Raw genomic sequence first — 23303 nt, 5'->3', positions numbered from 1 at the left:
CTGCAATATGTAGAACTTGATACCATGTATGTTGATGTTGTAAGGATAGGCAGCGGAGATACTGCTCGAGGGACTGGTTGACGCGCTCAGTCTGGCCATCAGTTTCAGGGTGGTAAGAGGAGGAAAACCAGGCATCAATTCCTAGTAGCTTCGTGAGAGAGCGCCAAAATCGGGAAGTGAACTGGGAACCCCTATCGGAAATTATGACAGAAGGTAACCCAAAGAGACAGAAGACAGAATGAAAACAGCTTGGATAAAGTCGGAGCTGAAGAGATGCCAACACATGGGACAAAGCGAGCCATCTTGGTGAATGTATCTACAACAACCCATACAGTGTCATGGCCCTGAATCTTTGGCAGGTCAGTAATAAAGTCCATGGTAACCGTGTGCCAGAGGCGTGGTGGAATGGGTAGGGGTTGAAGCAGACCTAAAGGCCGACCTTTCCTGTATTTACATTGGGCACATATTGAGCATTTAGACACATAATTGTTCACATCTTTGCATATGGTAGGCCACCAAAACCATCTCTGTAATAACTTAAGGGTCCGACCCTGCCCTGGATGGCCATTTATTGGGGTGTCATGAGACCATTCCAACGCTCGAATACGGGTGTCCTGAGTGGGAAGGTATAACCGGCTCTGTACAAATGGTAAACCGTCATGGAATACTGGAGCCCACTCTTCAGCATTGTTGGGATGTACGGAGAACCACTGATGTATAGAGTCAAGCAGATCTACAGGCGGGGTACATAAGCAGATAACATGCTTCTTGTCCAATAGAGTCTCTGGGAATACAGGAAGGGAACCCCCCCCTGGCAGCCATGACAGAGCATCTGCTTTGCCGTGACCTATACCTGGACGGTGCCGTATGATGAAATCATAGGCGGAAAAGAACAGGTGCATACGTACTTGACGGCTGTTAAGGCACTTCAGGTTGGTCAGATCCTGTAAATTACGATGATCGGAGTAGACAGTTATCTGGTCTTGTGCCCCTAACAGATGGTGTCTCCAAGTCTGAAAAGCGTCCTTAACAGCCAGAAGTTCCTTCTCTGTGACGGTATAGTGCTGTTCTGTTGGTGTAAACTTGCGGGAATGGAAAGCGACGGGATGGAGGAGCCCCGTGGCCGGACAAGCCTGGGAAAGAACTGCACCTTAAGCGAACAAAGAAGCATCCGCCTCTACCACGTAAGGCAGCTCAGCGTTTGGATGTTGCAGTATAGGGGCCGATGTAAAGGCCATTTTTAATGTATTAAACGCCTCATCTTGTTCTGGGGCCCAAACATAGGGTACCTGCGGACTGGTCAGACGGGTTAAGGGGGCTGCTATGGAAGAGAACCCTGCGAGAAACCTTCTGTAGAAGTTCGCAAATCCGAGGAAGCACTGCAAAGCCTTAACAGTGGTGGGAGCAGGCCAATTCAAAACATTGTCAACCTTGACTGAGTTCATAGAGAGTCCTTTAGAGTTGATGTGATAACCCAAGAAATCCACTTCTGTGGTGTGGAAAAGACAGTTTTCGGGTTTTGCAAACAGCGCGTGGGTTGGGAGTCTGTGAAGTACTTCTCGGACATGGCCCAGTGTTGGAGAAAATATCAAGATGTCATCTAGTTATACAATGACATATGTGTCTAAGATTGCATGAAATACATCGTTCATAAACCTCTGGAATGTCGCGGGGGCGTTAGATAGACCAAAGGGCATCACGGTATACTCGTATAGACCATGCTTAGTAGAGAAAGCGGTCTTCCACTCGTCACCCTGTTTTATACAAACCAGATTGTATGCCCCTCTAAAATCCAGCTTAGTGAAAATAGTGGCATGAGTAAGATTGTCCAGGAGTGGTGTTATCAAAAAAATGGGGTACCTATTCTTGATCGTTATCTGGTTAAGACGACGGTAATCCACACAGGGACGCAAGTCGCCTTCTTTTTGGGCACAAAAAAGATCGGGCTAGCAGCTGGAGACTGGGAAGGACGGATGTGACCTATCCTCAAAGCTGTCTGGATATATTCTTTTAGGACTAAATCTTCCGTGGGTGACAAGGAATAAATCCGTCCACATGGTATAGACGTTCCAGGGATCAGGTCGATGGGACAGTCGTAAGACCGGTGTGGTGGTAGATGTTCGACACACTTCTTGTCAAAGACGTCAGAGAAGTCACTGTATTCTGCCGGGATAGTCGAAACCGTAATCCCGATGACATGACCAGGTGAATCGCAGTCCATAGTCTGTTCACCACTAATCTGTAACTGGGTTAAAGCGCCCAGGACTTGTGAAGGAGATGTGACCTTGCCAGAGAGCGTGAGACAATGGCTCTGGCAGTGGACAGATTCGAAGAACAAACCTCCATGGTACCAATCTATAACAGGATTATGGGTGCGTAACCAAGGGAGACCCATAATAAGCCCAAACTGTGGAGTGGAGATCAGATCAAAGGACAGGGTCTCGCTATGTACCTCCTGAATAATAAGTGTGAGAGGTACTGTTTGCTGTTTGATTGGACCGGATACAAGAGCCGAACCATCGATGGCCTGGACTGGTTCTGGTCGGCGCTTGTTCTGGAGGGGTAGATTGAGTGATGCTGCCAAGGCTATATGCACATAGTTCCCCATTGCCCCTGAATCGATGACTAGTTTTACCTTGTGACTGGTGTTGTCTACGGAAACTAGAAGGGCTTGAATGTGCATGGGACCCATGAAACCTGGTTCCCCTGAGGAGGATACGGGTGAGCCTGTCCGACCTCCCTCGTCTAGGGACCGGCTTTCTGAAAAACCATTGACTTGGACTTCGGGCGCCTGGGGCATTCCCTCACATAATGTCCATTGAGCCCACAATAAAAGCAGGCATTCGAGGAGCGTCATCGTTCCCTTTCCTTGGCTGTGATTGGGCTGTGGACCCCCCTATTTGCATGGGTTCCCCTGCGGACTCACTAGAAGAGGGGACGGAAGAAAAAGGCACTGATTTTCAAAGTTCCTGTTTCCTCTCCGGCCTTCGGCCATCCACTTGCAAGGCCAGATCGACTAACTCAGGATATTGAGCCGGTAGAGAGGGCACCACCGCCAATGCGTCTTTCATGGCATCGTTTAGCCCTCTGTAAAATACCACAGCCTTTTTGTTCTCTGGCCAGGATGTTTCAACCGACAGCTGATTGAACCAGGTGATGTACTCAACCAGCGTTGTCTTCCCCTGACTTAATTCCAACAACTCTAAGTCCCGTGCTTGGGCCTTGAGCCTAGTGTCGAACACCCTGGTCATTTCTGTTATGAGTAAATTGAAGTCATACAAAATGGGATCGTCATTCTTTAGTAAAGGGTTTGCCCAAGCCGCCGCTATACCCCCCCAAGTGTGACAGTGTGAATGCAGCCTTCGCTGTGGAGTCAGGAAAGGCCTGTCGGCGACACAAAAAATGAAGCTTGCATTGATTCAGGAATGTGCGGAACTTGCGGGGGTCACCATAGAACTTTTCGGGAGATGCCAAAGGGAATGGAGTGGGAACAAACATGGTTGCCGGTGTCGGAGCAGGATTGGGAGGGTTTGCCTGGGGATGGGCATCTCCAAACTCGTGATCAGCAGGTAGGGCATGGCGCTCACTATGTATCGTATCTAGCCGCTGATGGATAGCAGCCGTTGCGGCTGACATATCAGCTCTCAACACCGTGATAGCCTGTACCAGAGCAGCAACTGGATCCCTAGCGGCGGTATCCATAGCCAAAGCGGTATATAGGCTTCTCAGTCTGTCAAAATCTTCAGATGAGGTACCGCGATCACTATGTATACCTCCGTCCCCAAGCACCGGCCAGAGAGAGTAAGCAAAGACAATCCCTGGCCAGTTATTGAGGCCACAGGTGCAGAAAACAGGAACTCAGGTGGCACAGGTAACCAGGCAGCTGCAAAGGAACAGGCAGTCAAGTAAGAATATTGCACAACTGTGACGGTAAACAACTCTCTAGTATAAGAAACTAAATGACACCTACCAGAATAGCCTGTAAAGATGTAGTAAGGAAAGCCCACCTCATGCTCCCTCCCTATGATGGGTGTCAGGGAACGGGGAGCCCAACAGCAGCAAGATGAATGGTATTATCCAATACCTGTAGAGACCCGTGATGTTAATTGCACCTTGAGGAAAAAGGGAAGAGGAGAAACTTCCCAAGTGGGAAGTACAAAGTTCCAAAGTTCAAGGGTTAATCCAAAACAATCCGTGGGACAAGGCAGTTGTTCATAGACCAGGTAACCAAGAGTTCCAATGCGCCAAATCTAGAAGGGTAATCCAAAAGCAATCCAAAGTCTGTAAGCAAAGTCCAAAAAATCCAAGAAAACACACCAGATAACGTAACGCCACTCAATGCCGAAAGCAACAGCTGAGAAGCGTGGATCTGTGGTGTCGGCAGCTCTTTATACTGGCTAATTCCTTGATTGGTCACGTGATTGGTCACTTGACAGGCCACGTGATCGCATCGGCAACGTCGCGAGCCTAGGCGAGCGACGTTGCTTGCAATCACGTGACCGGGAAGAACCAACCAGTGAGCGCGGCGGTCTGCATCGGCCGCAAATGTTGAAAGCCGGCGTTCCCCAGTGCCAGCGGGACAACAAACGCCATGGGTGCTGCCTTCCCGTGGCATCCCGCTGAAGAGACACAGGTATTGGGAGGGAACGAGGAATGAGGAGCTGCGCGGGGCAGCAGCGGGACAGGGAACTGAAGGGAGGCGCGTGGATGCTGGGAGGCACGTGGGTGCTGAGGGACGGGGAGGGGTAGGCGTGACAGGTTACATGACAACTTTAGGATGGGTTTCAAATTGTCAATGATTATTGCAGACAACTCCAGGAGGAGTTATTTCATGCTTTCAAAAGATTTAGGAAAAGGGTTTTGATTACCCCAGGATGTATCCCTTGAGAGTAAGACAGGTGTTATTACTTTAGGGTGAGTCTAGTGAGATGTATGTATAGTGTACTGAAAAACATCAAGGGAATTTGCAGCTGTCACGTTCCATATTTGCCTTCTATGCTAGAGTACTCGAATGTTGTTAACTAAGTTTGACGATTTAGTGTACAAAACTACAAATCCACATCACAATGTCACAAATCAACCTGTAAAGTCCCTCATTTCAGGTCTCACCCGCCAGCTAACATGGCATCACACCCAATAAACTTCCACCGTTACAAATCATGGCTCTAAAATACACATCAGTGACCTAACCAGAATCTATGAAAGGTCTACATGCATGACAGACTGCCAACAGTCACTTCACCGAATATCACTATGAGCAGTTAACAATTTGTTCGACAATTCACTACACCCAAGAAAACACTTGCTCACCCCACAAGAAATCACACACACTAGCACAAAAACATGTACCATTTACAAGTTTGCACCAACCTACAAATTCATCAGATATATATAGTTCTACTCACAAAAGCACTTACATCTTCAGTTTCACACAGCAGCATGTGAGCTTCAAACACACGAGCTCCCCAGTTGATTCAAACAGCAATACTCATGTCTGGTTCCATAAACACTGAATCTATACATGTATGGATTCACCACAGTAATCAGTAACTTAAAGATGGACATTGTATATTACATCAATTAGTAGCAGAGGATGACATAGCATTCAAAATAGTTTGTGGGGATGTTCCAATTCCATTGTTTTTAAAGACCGTAATCTGAATGATTGAGCAAGTGTGTGGGAACATGTAGCTGTCACTTCACTGTATAAACCTGCATGACAGTCATACTGTAACAATGACATACTGTTGAGAAGATCAAGTGATAGAGTTCAGCTTGTCAAATTAGATCTGTCCGACAAAACTTTTGTAGCAGACAATTGACTAGTGAAATATTTTGTAGTTGTTGAGCAGGTACATCTTTGGGAACTGCAACATTAAACAGAGACATCTGACGATTTATTGCTGTGTCTTTCAATCGCCCAGGTGAAGTAACAGAGGCGGGTTCTGAGGAAGGAATGTAAGAGGAATAAAGAACACTAGCTATTCCTGCCATAAGACTTAGGGTCACAAAAGCTGGAAAACCTAACTGTGAACAGCCATTACGAAGTATCAGAATAGTCCGTTTCCACCCATCAGCTTTTAAAATAGAATTCTCTTGGGTTTTCTCACTGCATCTTCTTCTTGTAGTTCACGCAACAAGTTTTCCAGCACTTCCCCGATTGCCAGATTCCACCAGTAGTTGCTTTTCCCCCTCTGCCTTTCTTTTTAATCTCTGAATTAGTCCCTCTGCGTCACCACAATAGGTGTTAATTATTTCTTTAAATGTTTTCTGTGTCTTAATACACTGTTTCTTGGCTGCGGATATGAAAAAGGCAAGTCAAAACTTCAAAATGTGAGAATCAATAGAACAGACTTTTTTGCTTGAGCTGTACACTTGGGTAACTCCCCTTAAGTGCGATCCCATCCGCCGGCTTGGTTTCATTTTTACGCAATCTTGCACTCCTTGGCACTTCACTCCCTCCCCATGAAGATACCCACAACTCTGTCTAGCTGCACTCACAGTCTAACCTGGACTACGGTCTCATTAGAGGGACAAATAAAACAAAAACACACTGCTTACCTGGAGACTGGAAAAACACTACTGCTTTGAAATCATTTTCTTCATGTATTTCCCTTCCACTTTCATCGAGACCCTCTATTAGCCATTCACAATTAACTCATCGGGAATTGCCAATGGCTTAAATTCCCAATCCTTTCTAATACACAGAGAATTGTCAGAATCAAAGAAAAACACATTAAAGAGTGCCATGATTTGAATTATTACCTAAAAGAAGAAAAAAACAAGTACATTTAGTATGCTCCAAGTATTTGTGAAACTTCTCTGTACCCAAAACCATTAATTTATGGTGTGCTTGCTATGGACATGTTCCTGACTGAAGTGTCCCTATTTGTGAGTGAAGCTACCTTCCCTCCAAGACTTTCATCCATTGGGGCTTCAACTCGTTCCATCAGCTCGCTAATAAAATTAGAGTTGGGTGTTCTGGAGAGGCAATACGTTCTTAACTGGAGAGCTCTTGTACCTAAAATCCTGCAGAGTCATTTTGTGTGTGTTCTTTAAACAAGAAAAGACACAAAGACATGCACCTGTTTCAGTTTCTTAAATGTAAAAACCTTGGAGAGTACCAGCTTGCGGACAGCAACATGTACAGGAAATTATAGGGACCAACATTGGAGGGTATACAGGGACAGAATCCATAACCAAAGTGATCTTTGCTGGGGGAACAAAAAGTAATTATTACACCTTAGCAGGCAGGCCTTTGCTAATATGAGCCAAGCACTATCCTCCAGAAGAGTCAACCAGAAGCCCCCCCTCAGAACTCCCCATAAGCATTACTATGCCATAAAGCATGCACTACAGCTGAAAAAAGCGCAGCAGTGACAAGCAGTGGAAAATACTGAAAAAAAGGCAACCAAACGATAGGTACATTTTATCAGTGGCATGGTTTTCTCACACATTCGCCACAGCCCGATACACGTAGACAAGCAAAATTATTACTTAGAGGGTCGGGTGCACCTATCTGAGGAAGGCACTGACCTATTCATGTGAAACATTGTGGGGACATTGGAGAAGCAACTGCGTTAAAGCCAGAGAGGGGCAGCCAGTAAGAGCATTGTCCCCTACTTGGCGACGGTTTGGAAGCGGTCAGCCTGATCAGTAGAACAGTTGTGTGGAACCAGAAAGGGGAAAGGAAGGAATCGCCTCACACATGAATAGAGGGCCTCTCTATACTGCAGCTAGGGTGCCTTAAGGCAGTGGTCTTCAAACTGGGGTGCTGTCCCCCTGAGGGGGGGCACGAAGGATGACCACAGAGGAGGGGGAACACAAAGTTCCTTAAAACAGGTTTATGGTGACTGTTTTAATAGAAAATATAAGCACTTAGAAAATAAAAGCATGTGTGGCTTTTCGGGAGGACACACAACCATATTTTTACTCTTGGGGGGGCTCAGCATTAGGGGGATAAGTATAAAAAGTATTGAAGACCACTGCCTTACGGGAATAAAGTGAACTCCCACTTTCAAATAGCAAAGTAATTAAGAGCACCCCTTTCATGACCAGGTCAGAAAGCTTCTGCTACTGCACCAGTCCTCTGTTCCACAAGGCTGCTCAAAAATCCAGAAAAGCAAGAAAATAGCTCCAAGCTTCAAAACAACGAACGAGAATGAACTGGTCCGATCATTAGCGACAAAAAAAGATTCAAAATGACTCCCAACCATCATCATGAAAAGCATTCACTCCAGAGCATCATAAACAATGATAAAAAATATCTTTTCAAATTAATGACAGTGATCACAACTAGCCCTGGCAAGCATTCAATAAATATGTTATAAAGTTTACAGGCACACTATCTTCAATTAACTGGTGAGGTAGAATGGTTGGAAAAAACTAACCGCATTTAAGGGACAATAAAAACCCTCTGGTAACCTCATCAACCAATACAGATAACGGGACATGTCCGAGTCCCTGAAAATTACATTTGTATTTATTAACTGAAGTAGCGATTTTCCCAAAGTGTTGAACATGAACTAAAGTAGATGGAGGACAGCACGAGTCATCAATGGAATTAGAAAACTGTCCCCGCGGCCAAGGCTGGCACAACTTTGCCCTACCGTGAACTGAAAAGGCAATGGAAAAATCAACTAGGGTAATCAAGCTCTCTATGTTTTTTAAAATAAATGGCATAAAAAGCAATACAACTGCTCTGCCCTCATGGGTATAACACCTGTAACTTCCAGCAGTGAAAAAATGATATTCAAAAGCATTACAATACAAAATTACAGTCTTTGCATGCCAAACCGTTCACTTTTCATGGTGGGCAGCTTTACTGAAACTATTTAGGGGTGCTTGGACCTTGAATTTAACTTGAGAACAGAGTACCAGTCCTACACATTTTTCACAAATCTAAAAACTGATGCATTGTAATGGTTGTTAGCACAAGGTTCATAACATGGCTCAAGCATCTACTAGGAAACACCTACCTTGCTACCTCTTGTGGGACCAATCTCACAGGGGTGCGAGGTAAATGAGGAAATATCTAGAAATCCCTCCACAGACCGGTGCTACAAAGACCAGCCTGTGGTGAGACCTCCAGGGAAAACCCCCGTAGGGGAAACATCCCTGCGCAGAGCGGCTAGAGTTCGAAGTCTCCTGCAAGCAGCTCTCCGGAGGTGGTCTGGACTACTGCTTCCTCAGTGATTCCCGGAACTTTCTTCGGCCCGTTTTCGTCTATGAACATTCAGTGGAACAAGAGAAAAGATAAGAAAAAGAGGGCAAAGATATGAGCAGAGGAAAAAGCAAAGGGATAGGGGTAGATCTGAACGAGGCTTACCCTGATTTCCAGAAAGAGGGGCTCTGGACGTCGCAGATGGCATGCCCCACTATGTACTCGTGGGATGTAGTGATAGGGAGAGACAGAGAGGCCCCAGATAGAAACAGTTCGGGCCGGTTGGTCTTGTAGACTCCTCCCGAGGAGATAATAGAATGTGTAAGAAATCCCTCTGGGTATTTTCTATGGGCTTGCCACGTAGATAAGAGAATGCTACCGGAGGAATCCTTTCCTCTGCGAAGCTTACACAGAAGTGAACCGGTCCCATTACGAACTTCCAAGGCAGGAGAGAAGCGTATCTGGTCTTGAGCGAGAGTAGCAACGCATCGGGCTGAGCTCCGAGTTTCCGGATATGCGTTGTGCGAGTCGGGGGGCGTGGTCTCCGACTCGTCTGCAACAGCCTGAAACACTAGACCGCGGTCTCCAGTTTCCAAACCCACCATGTTACGTGGATGGAAAGGATTCCGCGCTGCAAATCCACCGCGTTGTTGCGGTATCCAGACAGCGTTTGTCACAGTATGCCCCCTTCTAAGGGTACCACCTCCTGGCTTTCCCGGATGTTTCTGATGATAAGACTGCACTAATTTAGGAGCATGTACTGTAGCCTCCGATTCCCATGTCCGGTCGGCTGGGGAGTATGCCTTCCAATCCATGAGGTATTGTAATCTTCCATGGTGAAATCGGGAGTCACAAATAACCAAAACCTTGTATTCTGCTCCAAATGAGGAGGAGGACGACGTGAGGAGATGCGCGGATGAAATGTACTCTGTGTATCCGGTTTTAGCTGGGATACGTGGAAAACTGGATGAATCCGAGACCATGTTTTTGGAAGTTTGAGTTTGAAAGCTGCTGCTCCGATGGCGGCCAAAACACGGAATGGACCCATGTATCTTGCGGATAGTTTTGAGGGTCGGAGATGTCTAGGGAGAAACCGAGAAGATAACCATATCCAAACCCCCAGATTTGATGATGGGAGTAGGAGTATGTCGGCGATCAGCAAATCTCTTTGCTCTTTCTTGGGAGTTCTTGAGGGCCTTTGTTGCAGATTAGTGCCCCTGATGTATTTGTGCCATAAAATGATCCACATCTGGGAATTTGACATCAGAATGTTTATTCTTGGGAAAAGAGGTCGGATGGAATCCATATGTGCAAAAAATTGTGAGGTCTTTATTGTAGAATGGTAGAGTTATTGTAGGCAAATCCTGCCATTGGTAACAATTCTGACCAGTTATCTTGCGCAGCCGAGATATAAATCCTCAAATAACCTTCCAGGGTTTGGTTGAGCCTCTCGGTCTGGCCATTTGTCTGTGGATGACAGCCAGAACTTAAAGCACTAGTGATCCCCAGAATTTTACACACGTTTCCAATACCGTGAAGTGTACTGCGACCCCCTATCTGAAATGATGATCTCAGGTAACCCATGGCGCGTAATTACCTTGGAGATAAACGTTCTGGCCATCTGAGCAGCAGAAGGAAGCCCCTCAAGTGGTTCGAAATGTGCCATTTTCGTGAAGGTATCAATGGTAACCATAATGGCGGAATGCCCACCCGAGGGAGGAAGATCCACCACAAAGTCTGTGAATATGATTTGCCATGGACGAGTAGGTAAGGGCCTCTTTGCTAAAGTCCCTAAAGGAAAGTGTTGGGGACTCTCAGTCTGAAGACAAGTGGGACAAGAGTCAAAATATTGATGAACATCACTTCTTACAGATGGCCACCAAAAGTAACGGGAGATTAACTTGCGAGTGGTGGTACGTCCACGATGTCCTGATGTTTTAGAGTTGTGACACCACTTAAGAACCTCTTTCTGTAGAAGCTTCGTCGGTAGGTATGCCTGAGACCATGGAAATAACAATCGTCCCTCTTTATAAGAGTCTTCCATTGGGATTCAGAGAGTTTCTTTAGCACGGAAGCCCCTGATTGCTTTTCAAGACGTTTTAAGAAATCCGGAGGCTTGTTTAACTTCAGCGCCAGACATGGGAAGATCGGTTCAGATCTGAAAGGCCTGGAAGGTGTAGGGCATGGGTGCACAACATAAGGCCCGCGGGCCAGTTGCGGCCCGCCATGCCGTTTTGTCCGGCCCACCAGCAACGAAGGCTTTCCTAATGGAGGGCGGCCCGCAAGCAGCATCGGCCACCCTCCATTGGGAAAAGTCTTTGTTGTCTTCCGGGCCAGGCAAAACACTGGCCCTCATTGGCTCAGGGCGCACGCACCACGCAGCTCCTATGAGCCACGTAGTGAGTGTGTGCTGCACCAATGGAGGGCCAGCACTACGGCTGGCGTGGCAAGTAAGGCTTGATGCCGGAAGGCATTTCGCCTTGCCCCGCCCACACCGGCCGTAGTACCAGACCTTCCCCAGCGTTCCAGCTAGCCTGCCTTCCAGCACGTCGTCCGGTAAGTACAGATTTTTTTTGGAAGGGGGGATCTGTGTGTGTGTGTGCCTCTCTGATCTTTGTGCTGCTTGTATGTTGAGATGTGGGGTGTGTGTCGGGTCTGCCTGAATGTTTGTGTTTGTGTGCAAGTGCAGTGTGTGTTGAGATGCGGGGGTGGGGGGTGTGTCGGGTCTGCCTGGATGTGTTTGTGTGCAAGTGCAATGTGTGTTGAGATGCAGGGGTTCAGGTCCGTATGGATGCATGGTGTATGCTTGCGAGTTTGTACAGTGAGTGGGGGTCTGTATGGGGTGTATTGGTGTATGCTCTTGGGTTTGTGTGCCGAGTTGGGGGGGGGGGTAGGAGTTTGGGTCTGTATGGGTGCATAGTGTATTGGTGTATGCTCTTGGGTTTGTGTGCTGAGTTGGGGGGCTCGGGTTTGTATGAGTGCATGGTGTATGCTTGTGAGTTTGTGTGCTGAGTTGGGGGGCTCGGGTTTGTATGGGTGCATGGTGTATGCTTGCAAGTTTGTGTGCCGAGTTGGGGGGTGGGAGTTCGGGTCTGTATGGGTGCATAGTGTATCGGTGCATGCTTGTGGATTTGTGTGCTGAGTTGGGGGGCTCGGGTTTGTATGGGTGCATGGTGTTTGCTTGTGAGTCTGTGTGCTGAGTTGAGGGTGGGGGGTTTGGGTCTGTATGGGTGCATGGTGTATGCTTGTGAGTTTGTGTGCTGAGTTGGGGGGTGGGGTTTCGGGTCTGTATGGGTGCATAGTGTATTGGTGTATGCTTGTGAGTTTGAGTGCTGAGTTGGGGGTGTGAGTTTGGGTCGGTAGGGGTGCATAGTGTATTGGTGTATGCTTGTGGGTTTGTGTGTTGAGTTGGGGGGTTCGGGTCTGTATGGGTGCATGGTGTATGCTTGTGAGTTTGTGTGCTGAGTTGGGGGGTGGGGGTTCGGGTCTGTATGGGTGCATTGTGTATTGGTGTATGCTTGTGAGTGAGTGCTGAGTTGAGGGGTGGGAGTTCGGGTCTGTATGGGTGCCTAGTGTATTGGTGTATGCTTGTGGGTTTGTGTGCTGAGTTGGGGGGTGGGGGTTCGGGTCTGTATGGGTACATAGTGTATTGGTGTATGCTTGTGAGTTTGAGTGCTGAGTTGGGGGGTGGGCGTTCGGGTCTGTATGGGTGCATAGTATATTGGTGTATGCTTGTGAGTTTGTGTGCTGAGTTGGGGTGAGGGTTCGGGTCTGTACGAGTATGTATGCATGGTGCATGCTTGGTGGTATGGGGCATAGTGTTTGGTTGGGGCCATGGTGTTTGGTTGAGTGGTGGGGGCCTTGAGGCATAGGGTTTGCTTGTGGGTGGGTGTCTTGGGGCATAGCGTTTGCATGAGGGGTGGGGGGCATAGTGTTTGCATGAGGGGTGGGTGTCCTGGGGCATAGTGTTTGGTTGAGGGGTGGGAGTCATGGGGTATAATGTTTGCTTGAGGGGGTTGGAGCCATGAGGCATAGTGTTTGGTTGGGGGCCATGGGGCATAGGGTTTGGTTGAGGGTTGGGAGCCATGGGGCATAGTGTTTGGTTGAGGGGTGGGAGCCATGAGGCATAGTGTTTGGTTGACGGGTGTGGGCCATGGGGCGTAGTGTTGGGGGTGAGGGGGCCATGGGGCATAGTGTTTGGTTGGGGGTGAGGGGGCCATGGGGCATAGTGTTTGGTTGGGGGTGGGAGCCATGGGGCATAGTGTTTGGTTGGGGTGAGGGGGCCAGGGGGCATAGTATTTGGTTGGGGGTCAGGGGGCCATGGGGCATAGTGTTTGGTTGGGGGTGAGGGAAATGGGGCATAGTGTTTGAGGGTGAGGGGGCCATGGGGCATAGTGTTTGGTTGGGGAGTGGGGGCCATAGGGCATAGTGGTTGGTTGAGGGGTGGGCACCATGAGGCATAGTGTTTGGTTGACGGGTGTGGGCCATGGGGCATAGTGTTTGGTTGACAGGTGTGGGCCATGGGGCGTAGTGATTGGTTGGGGGCCATGGGGCATAGGGTTTGGTTGAGGGTTGGGAGCCATGGGGCATAGTGTTTGGTTGGGGGGTGGGAGCCATGAGGCATAGTGTTTGGTTGGGGGCCATGGGGCATAGTGTTTGGTTGAGGGGTGGGAGTCATGGGGTATAATGTTTGCTTGAGGGGGTTGGAGCCATGAGGCATAGTGTTTGGTTGGGGGCCATGGGGCATAGGGTTTGGTTGAGGGTTGGGAGCCATGGGGCATAGTGTTTGGTTGAGGGGTGGGAGCCATGAGGCATAGTGTTTGGTTGACGGGTGTGGGCCATGGGGCGTAGTGTTGGGGGTGAGGGGGCCATGGGGCATAGTGTTTGGTTGGGGGTGAGGGGGCCATGGGGCATAGTGTTTGGTTGGGGGTGGGAGCCATGGGGCATAGTGTTTGGTTGGGGTGAGGGGGCCAGGGGGCATAGTATTTGGTTGGGGGTCAGGGGGCCATGGGGCATAGTGTTTGGTTGGGGGTGAGGGAAATGGGGCATAGTGTTTGAGGGTGAGGGGGCCATGGGGCATAGTGTTTGGTTGGGGAGTGGGGGCCATAGGGCATAGTGGTTGGTTGAGGGGTGGGCACCATGAGGCATAGTGTTTGGTTGACGGGTGTGGGCCATGGGGCATAGTGTTTGGTTGACAGGTGTGGGCCATGGGGCGTAGTGATTGGTTGGGGGCCATGGGGCATAGGGTTTGGTTGAGGGTTGGGAGCCATGGGGCATAGTGTTTGGTTGGGGGGTGGGAGCCATGAGGCATAGTGTTTGGTTGGGGGCCATGGGGCATAGGGTTTGGTTGAGGGTTAGGAGCCATGGTGCATAGTGTTTGGTTGAGGGGTGGGAGCCATGAGGCATAGTGTTTGGTTGACGGGTGTGGGCCATGGGGCGTAGTGTTGGGGGTGAGGGGGCCATGGGGCATAGTGTTTGGTTGGGGGTGAGGGGGCCATGGGGCATAGTGTTTGGTTGGGGGTGGGAGCTATGGGCATAGTGTTTGGTTGGGGTGAGGGGGCCAGGGGGCATAGTATTTGGTTGGGGGTCAGGGGGCCATGGGGCATAGTGTTTGGTTGGGGGTGAGGGAAATGGGGCATAGTGTTTGAGGGTGAGGGGGCCATGGGGCATAGTGTTTGGTTGGGGAGTGGGGGCCATAGGGCATAGTGGTTGGTTGAGGGGTGGGCACCATGAGGCATAGTGTTTGGTTGACGGGTGTGGGCCATGGGGCATAGTGTTTGGTTGACAGGTGTGGGCCATGGGGCGTTGGGTTGGGTTGGGGGTGAGGGGGCCATGGGGCATAGTGTTTGGTTGGGGGTGGGAGCCATGGGGCATAGTGTTTGGTTGGGGTGAGGGGGCCATGGGGCATAGCATTTGGTTGGGGGTCAGGGGGCCATGGGGCATAGTGTTTGGTTGGGGGTGAGGGAAATGGGGCATAGTGTTTGAGGGTGAGGGGGCCATGGGGCATAGTGTTTGGTTGGGGAGTGGGGGCCATAGGGCATAGTGGTTGGTTGAGGGGTGGGCACCATGGGGCATAGTGTTTGGTTGAGGGGTGGGGGCCATGGGTCATAGTGTTTGGTTGGGGGCCATGGGGCATAGGGTTTGGTTGAGGGATGGGAGCCATGAGGCATGTTTGGTTGAGGGGTGGGGGCCATTGGGCATAGTGTTTGGTTGAGAAGTGGGCAACATGGGGCATAGTGTTTTTTGAGGGGTGGGGCCATGGGGCATAGTGTTTGGTTGGGGGGTGGGGGCCATGGGGCATAGTGTCGCACTCCAAGAGTGAACCCAATAATAAAGCTAAAAGAGGCACACTTTTTGTGGAAACCTGACTCAACAAAGGCCATACTCCTCTTGGGCATCCTAAACAGCAAAGTATACCAGACCAAAATAACGGAATGTCCAATAAAGGGTCAATAAAATAAATATAATTTAATTAAACAGACAATATGCAATAGCTAAATAGAAATAAATGATAACAATGGAAAATGTGTAGTACAAAATGTAAGTTTGAAATACAAATAAAAATCGTTACACCTCAAAAACGTATTCTTTTTCCATGTGCTTAATAAAGGTTGGGGGTTGAAAATGCCTCCAGCCACGCCACGCCTGCTGCGCTTGCTGCCCCGCCCACATTTATTTTTCAACCCACTATAGCCATCATGTAAGGCACTTTCGTCCCTCTGTCAAAATCAGTAGTGCACCCCTGGTGTAGCGTCTTTTCGAGACAGAGCATCCGCCTGCAGATTGTATTTCCCAGGAATGAAAGAAAAGGAAATCCGGAAAGGGGAGAAAAAATGGGCCCACCGGGCCTGCCTGCTATTGCAGGTTTGCGCATATTGCAGAATGCGTAGGTTGTGGTGATCTGTCCTAACTTCGACTGGGAATGCGGCACCTAACAACAGATGTCTCCACTCTTCGAAAGCTCTTTTTATTGCCAATAGTTCTTTCTCCAGAACAGTATAATTCAACTCGGAAGAGGATAGAGTTTTAGATAAATACGCTATCGGATGTTCCTGATCTTGTTCGTCCTTCTGCAATAAAACGCCTCCCAAAGCATATTGGGAAGCGTCTATCTCAGTGATAAAACCCTGATTCTGATGTGGGGTCTTCAATATCGGTGCAGTTGTAAACCGCTTCTTGAGTTCCTCAAATGAGTTTTGAGTGCTACTTGTCCAAACAGAAGAAACTCCTTTTTTGAGGAGGTTAGTCAGTGGCTGAGTAAGAGTGGAAAAATTCGGAATAAATCTTCTGTAGAAATTTGAGAATCCCACGAATCTCTGAATCTCCTTACAGGTCGTGGGTACTGGCCAGTCCTTTACTGCTGAGACCTTCTCCGGGTCCATAGAGATTCCTTGGGCTGACAATATATAACCTAGATATGTCACCTGGGAATGGTAGATGGAGCATTTCTCCAGGTTACAATATAAATGATTGAGGCACAATCTGCTAAGGACTTCTTGTACATGGGACTTGTGTTCTGGAAGGTTTTTTGAAAATACTAGAATATCATCTAGATAAACGATGACAGAATGGAGAAGTAGATCTGAGAAGAGATGGTCCATAAACCTTTGAAACACTGCGGGGGCGTTGGAGAGTCAAAAAGGCATCACTTGATATTGATAATGCCCAAATGGAGTCCTAAAGGCAGTCTTCCATTCATCCCCATCTGATCCTATTCAGGTGATAGGCCCCTTTTAGATCCAATTTAGTATAAATGTTTGCTCCTTGGACTGCTACCAGAATATCAGGGATCAGAGCCATTGGATACTTGTCGGGAATGGTGATTTTATTCAGACCCCTCTAATCTATACAGGGTCTAAGCTCAGTAGTATTCTTTTTAGGAATAAAGAATAGTGATGCAGCTGCCGTAGATGTGGATTCCGTAATCAACCCATTCTTCAAATGAGTGTTTAGAAACTCTCGAGGCACCTCCTTCTCAGTGTTGGAGAGAATGTACATACTGCCAAAAGGTAGGGGCTGTTCGGGAATCAACTCTATGGCGCAGTCATCTCTACGATGAGGTGGTAGGTGAGTATATTCCGAGGTAGAAAACACTTCAGCATACTTCTCGTATTCCTTGGGGAGACCAGATACGCAGTTGAGCATTGTAGTGCTCGGAGTGCATCGATCAGACAGATACGCTGGAACCAGGTTTCTTTCTGGGCCACTAATACAATGAGTCACAGAGAACTTTGAACCCAAAAATAAAGATCCCGCCTTCCAATTAATAAAGGGGTTATGTCTTTGTAACCACGGTAGCCCTAAAATAATGGGATAATGTGCAGCCCGGATAATGTCCATCGTAATTATTTCATGGTGAAAGGAGACAGACATCATCAATGGATCAGTTTGACTCATAATCGGGCCGGAAATTAAGGGACACCCCCGTCCACACTCTCCATGGGGATAGCTTCGGCTTTTGCTGAGCAGGGAGTGTTCTTCTGTCTAGCCCACTGATCATCAATCAAATTACCAGCGGCCCCGCTGTCCACCAGTGCCGAGACTTCGGGAAGAATATTATCCCCGAACCTTAAGGTTATTTGTAGAACTAACATATGTGTCTGAGGGGAATTGGAGCATATAGAATTCTGTAACTTATGTGAGGAACCTGATGCAGTAGAAGGTTCCCGGACCGTGGTTCCTCCTACGGCCGGGCGCTGGCGTTTCCCGACTTTCTAGGAGGAGCAAACGGACACTCCTGTACCGAATGCGTGTTAGCCCCGCAATACATGCACAGGTTATTGGTTCTCCTCCGGGCACGCTCCTCTACGGATAATGGGCCTCAGGCTGTTGTCCCCAGTTGCATGGGTTCTTCCGTACTGGATCTACTTGTGGATGATGATGGGGGAAGAAAAAAGGAATGACGTTCTTCCTTTTCGTCGTTCACTATTTCGTTCCCTGAGGCGATAATCCATCCGCATGACTAAAGTAATTAATTCCACCAATGATGATGGGCGAGGTACTCTAGAGACCTCGTCCCTCAGCTCTTCTGAAAGACCTCTCTGGAATAGTGTAACCTGGGCATCATCCGACCAAGTTGTCTCACTGGCCATCTGTTTAAATTTTGTGACATAAGTTAATATATCCTGGTTTCCTTGCCTTAGATCTAGCAGGTGTTCCTGGGAGGCTACCCTTATCTCCTGCCTAGCAAACATAGTTCTTAAGCTATTACTAAAAGCAGTATGCAAGTGAAGAATTGGGTTATTTGATGTTACCAAAGGGGTTTCCCAGGCTAAGGCTGGTCCTGACATTTGGAAGATCATGTAACCTACCCGGTCCAAATCATTATGAAAAAAAAAATGTTTAAATGCAAACTGCACTGTACATGCATCTAGGAACTACTTTACCCGGTGTGGGTTACCATCAAACTGATCTCCCGTTAACACCCCAGGGGGTACCTCTGAACAATGGGGGATCCGACCTCCTGTTGCTTGCTGAGCAGCCTGTTGTGCGGCTTGCTGTGCTGCCTGCTGCTGGGTTTGTAATAATGCAGCATTTTCCTGCTTAAGGGTCTGTACCTCCGTAGTCAACGACTATACCGCAGCTATCAGCTGCTGGATTTGTTGGTCCATCTTAAAGTTAGGTGTAACCTAGGTCTGCTGAGCCTATTCAAATACTCTCTTTTTCGGGCGTTGCTATCTGTAATGGTTGTTAGCACAAGGTTCATAACATGGCTCAAGCATCTACTAGGAAACACCTACCTTGCTACCTCTTGTGGGACCAATCTCACAGGGGTGCGAGGTAAATGAGCTCTCCGGATGTGGTCTGGACTACTGCTTCCTCAGTGATTCCCGGGACTTTCTTCGCCCGGTTTCGGCTATGAACATTCAGTGGAACAAGAGAAAAGATAAGAAAAAGAGGAAAGATACGAGCAGCGGAAAAAGCAAAGGGATTGGAGTAGATCTGAACGGGGCTTTCCCTGATTTCCAGAAAGAGGGGTTCGGACATTGCAGATGGCGTACCCCACTATGTACTCGTGGGATGTAGTGATAGCGAGAGACACAGAGGCCCCAGATAGAAACAGTTCGGGCCAGTTGGTCTTGTAGGCTCCTCCCGAGGAGATAATAGAATGCGTAAGAAATCCCTTTGGGTATTTTCTATGGGCTTGCCAGGTAGATAAGAGAACGCTACTGGAGGAATCCTTTCCTCTACGTAGCTTACATGGCAGTGAACCAGTCCTGTTACGAACTTCCAAAGCGGGAGAGAAACATAGCTGGTCTCGAGCGAGAGTAGCAACGCATCGGGCTGAGCTGCGAGTTTCCGGATATACGTTGTGCGAGTCGGGGGGCGTGGTCTCCGACTCGTCTGCAACAGCCTGAAACACTAGACCGCCGTCTCCAGTTTCCAAACCCACCATGTTACGTGGATGGAAAGGATTCTGCGCTGCAAATCCACCACGTTGTTGCGGTATACAGACAGCGTTTGTCACATGCATATACTGCAAACAATCTTCCCCAGCTTCAATGAGGTGGAAAAGGGGGAGGGGGGCAAGGCGTCGAGACTCACCTTTAATGCAAATCTCTTACAGTTGCTGGACAGTTAATGGATGCTAGTCCGAGAAGGGCGTTCTGTGTTTTTACTTTTTCTAGTTGCCTGGTTTTCAATGACTTACGTGAAAGCAAGGATCAGGCCGCAAGCAATGGGATGTTTGAGATAAATAACTACATGGGGGGCACCTGGCCACTGTTGGTTATAAAAGAAGCCTTTTTTCTCTCCCTTCTTAAGAGCTTGGATGGCCAATATTTGCAACCATGCCCTGTGCACAGAAACAACAAATCTAATTTGGAGCTTTTGTACAGTAAAAGCAAATTCATTGCGATTGTTCATCCAAGCCCAAAGCACCTTGTGCCACCAGAAGCAGGAATCAAAGAGCGCATTTATCAGGCCATTTCAACCATCCCTTACCTGAGACTACACCTGGCAGTGTGTGCAGCGCACGCCGTATCACACAGCAGCTCAAACAGGCCGCCACACTCTTAAAAACTTGGCCTCCCTACATGCCAGCCAAACAAAACTGCGTCCCCTGGCACCCTTCTTCAGAATTAAGCAATATTGAAGATGCTGCAAAAGTCACATACACTTACCACGTGCCACTCATCAACAATCCTCACACAAGGGAAATCTATGCCAGCCGGCATCTGTGCACTGGCATGCAGCCTGGCCAACGTATTGAAAATTACAAGCATAGCGCCCCAGCGCAACCTTTTTTGTTTTTGTGCTTTAGAGTGCCTGCTTTAAAAATCAAATCGTGGTGCTATCACACCTGTGCAGTCTTTTTTATTTGTGTGCTTTAGGGTGCCTTGACGTGCCCTTCATGTGGGTTGAGACCCTCTCACCATGCTCACTGAATAATTACACACTTACCTGCGGAGCCCCTACTATGTGGCAGCCGGATTGATGCTGCCCATCACTCCATGAGGTGTGGCTTTGCCAATCGGCATAATCGTACCTATTTGATTCATATGCTGCCGAATGTAGCCCATTCTAACACAAGATGAGACGTTGGCAGCCTGCGTACAAACACATTTTACCTCTGTAACCACATGCATATTCTTGCACTTCACCAGTCTAACTTGCACTTTCTGTAAGTAGCGCCTAGATGCCTCAGGGCTTTGTGTGCTGACACAAATGCATAAATAAAAATATATACGATAGACATTCTCACAGGGGCTAACCGACACTGCAATGTTCTTAAGCAGATGACTGAGTCAAATCTTGAGTATCGCCAGGCCTGTGTGACTCCTTCCTTCACAGTAAAGCACTGGAATGATATGCTCATACCCACTGAAGGTGCGGTCATGTATACAAGTTGTATATGCACCGTACACACAGCAACGTCCCACACATTGGCACGGCAAGCACATGGATATTGGACCAGTTTAAAAAGTAACCAGGGATTTTGTAAAGGTGGTTTGTTTAGTACATTACGTTTTTGCCATTCAAGCCCGCACATACACCGTCCCCTAGGGACCGGGGAGGGTATAAGGGCTCTTCCAAACTAGCAATCAAAATATATGTTAACAAATAACAGTGCCAGCAAGTTAGCAATTAAGCTTTTCACCCTTTAATTAACAAAAACATGTTCGGTTCGGCTAGTTTTAAGGCGAAATACTTAATTGTTGTCCTGCTGGCAAGACTAGGTAGGTGTCTGCATTTTCACTGTATACTAGCACTTCGGTCTTGACAGTGCGCGGTACAAATATCCTTTAACATAACATTGTATACATGAACATGCAGACCTGTTTAGGAGGGCTCGGCAGCCCAAGGACGTGTGAGCCCGTGCAGCAATGTAGAAAAAGAAGCAAGCATGCAGCAGTAAAAATGAATGAGATCGACATGGGTAGGGTGACCACATTAAAACATTTAAAAAAAAGGGACAGGTCATAGAAATAGGACTAAAGCAAATACAAATAAAACTTTAGTCCTACTTCTATGTCGCTGGCTGTGAAGGCAGGGAGGGGGTGTGCTCACAGGCACACTCCTCCAGTGTTGCCAGGTCCGCTTATTATAAGCGACTTTGGGCTTGTTTTTGCCCAAAGTCGCTTATAATATTTGGAGGTCGCTTGTCACGGTTTTTGTCCGCTTGTTGGACCGTCTGTGCACGTGTAATTGGGCTTGTTTATATTGCTGTTAAGCCCATTGCACGCCGCACAGAGCGTCCTGCACTGGGCTGCTGGCAGCGCTTGACGGCAATTGCTGCTTTGTCTTGCTCTCGGGTGAGCCCTGTATTTTGCATATGCTTAGGTGTTTGGCACTAATGGGATTGTTACTTTCCCACCAGGTGGCCCATCAATGCCAAATGCCTAAACATATGCAAAAAGCAAACGCACTTTAAAAGTTTTGTCATGCAGACTGACATGTAAAGAAGGGGATTGTTTTAGTTTAGCAAGCGTCACTCTATAGCAATATTATCTTGGTGATATCGCTAGTACTGACGCATTATCCACTAAAATCCTTTATTTTTGTAAAACTTTTTTTGCAAGACTGTTAGAGGATTATTGGAATCTGTATACAACATTTTCTCAGAGAGATATATTCAGGAAGGCATTGTTTCTTTTCAGCTTCCAATTGGCCATGTTACAATATTATATAGCGCCGCGCCTTGGATTAAGGCGCTATATAAAACAATAAATACAAATTCAAAATACAATGTATTTCAGGCCTGTATTATTTTGCAATCTGGGACTTCTAGTCACCATGCAATAAAATATTGTTGTTCTAACACACTATGTCAGTGTTCTGTTTATGTATGTTTTTCCTGCTGTGTTATGTTTCTTACTTTTGAGACCTTTCCACAACTTTTTAGGTGCACGCTTGTTTTTTCAGCTTATTTGGATGGGATCAGCTTGTTTTGGAAGGGCATTCAGCTTATTTTTTCCTTCCGACCTGGCAACACTGCACTCCTCTCATTGAAGGAGATCGCAGAGAGGGGACAGGGGAGGAAATGGGGTCGTGAAAAGCATTTAACACCCCGATTCCGCAGGAAGAGTTGAGCCGGGACCCAATTTTGGGATTTCGAAATCGGGTCCCGGCAAAAACCAGGACCATAGCCACCATTTGTTGGAAACCCTGGGCGGGGTTTATGAAATCAAAAAACTCCGGGACAGCGGGGGATTTCCCCAAACTGTCCCGGGAAAACCGGGACATGTGGTCACCCTAGACACGGGGCTTAATTTCCAACTGGGCGAGTTCATCGTTGTTCAAACAGTGAAAGCTGTGTTGCGCAGATATGGGTGAAGAAAGGTGGCGTATACACTGTACCGTTTTGTAGAAAGCCCGGGAATAAAGCAAAAGTTAAACGCCACTGCCATTTGGAGGTGGAAAACATCCAAGTACATAAATCCGACTTTCTGGCAGCCAAAAAACATATGCCCTGAAATCTCCTCGGCGTGAGCTGCACGCACACAAATCACTACTGTGTAAGGGGTGGGGGGGGGCGGATACTACTTAACAGCCAAGAAGACACCCAGACACACAAACACCTGCTTTTCCTCAACCAAAATTAAAACAGTAAGACCCGCACCTAGGTACCAGTCCGTGCCAACCATAGCGTCCTGCCTCCTCCATGATTCTCTCCCTAAGCACGTAGACGTCCTACGTG

General features: G+C 47.9%; 1 long non-coding RNA gene across 1 annotated transcript; it reads right to left on the bottom strand.

Moving 5' to 3' along the window:
- Positions 1–5551: 5551 nt before the first annotated feature.
- On the bottom strand, positions 5552–23301 carry LOC138521247 (uncharacterized). The gene is made up of 2 exons (XR_011282987.1): positions 23226–23301; positions 5552–6296 (listed from the first exon to the last, which is right to left on the bottom strand). It is a non-coding gene; the product is annotated as an uncharacterized lncRNA (long non-coding RNA).
- Between the last annotated feature and the right edge of the window lie 2 nt (positions 23302–23303).

Source organism: Ambystoma mexicanum, chromosome 13 (assembly GCF_040938575.1).
Source record: "Ambystoma mexicanum isolate Mex_15411 chromosome 13, UKY_AmexF1_1, whole genome shotgun sequence".
Taxonomy (NCBI): Eukaryota; Metazoa; Chordata; class Amphibia; order Caudata; family Ambystomatidae; genus Ambystoma; species Ambystoma mexicanum.
Note: the sequence above shows the minus strand (reverse complement) of the source record. Positions and strands in the feature narration are given on the sequence as shown.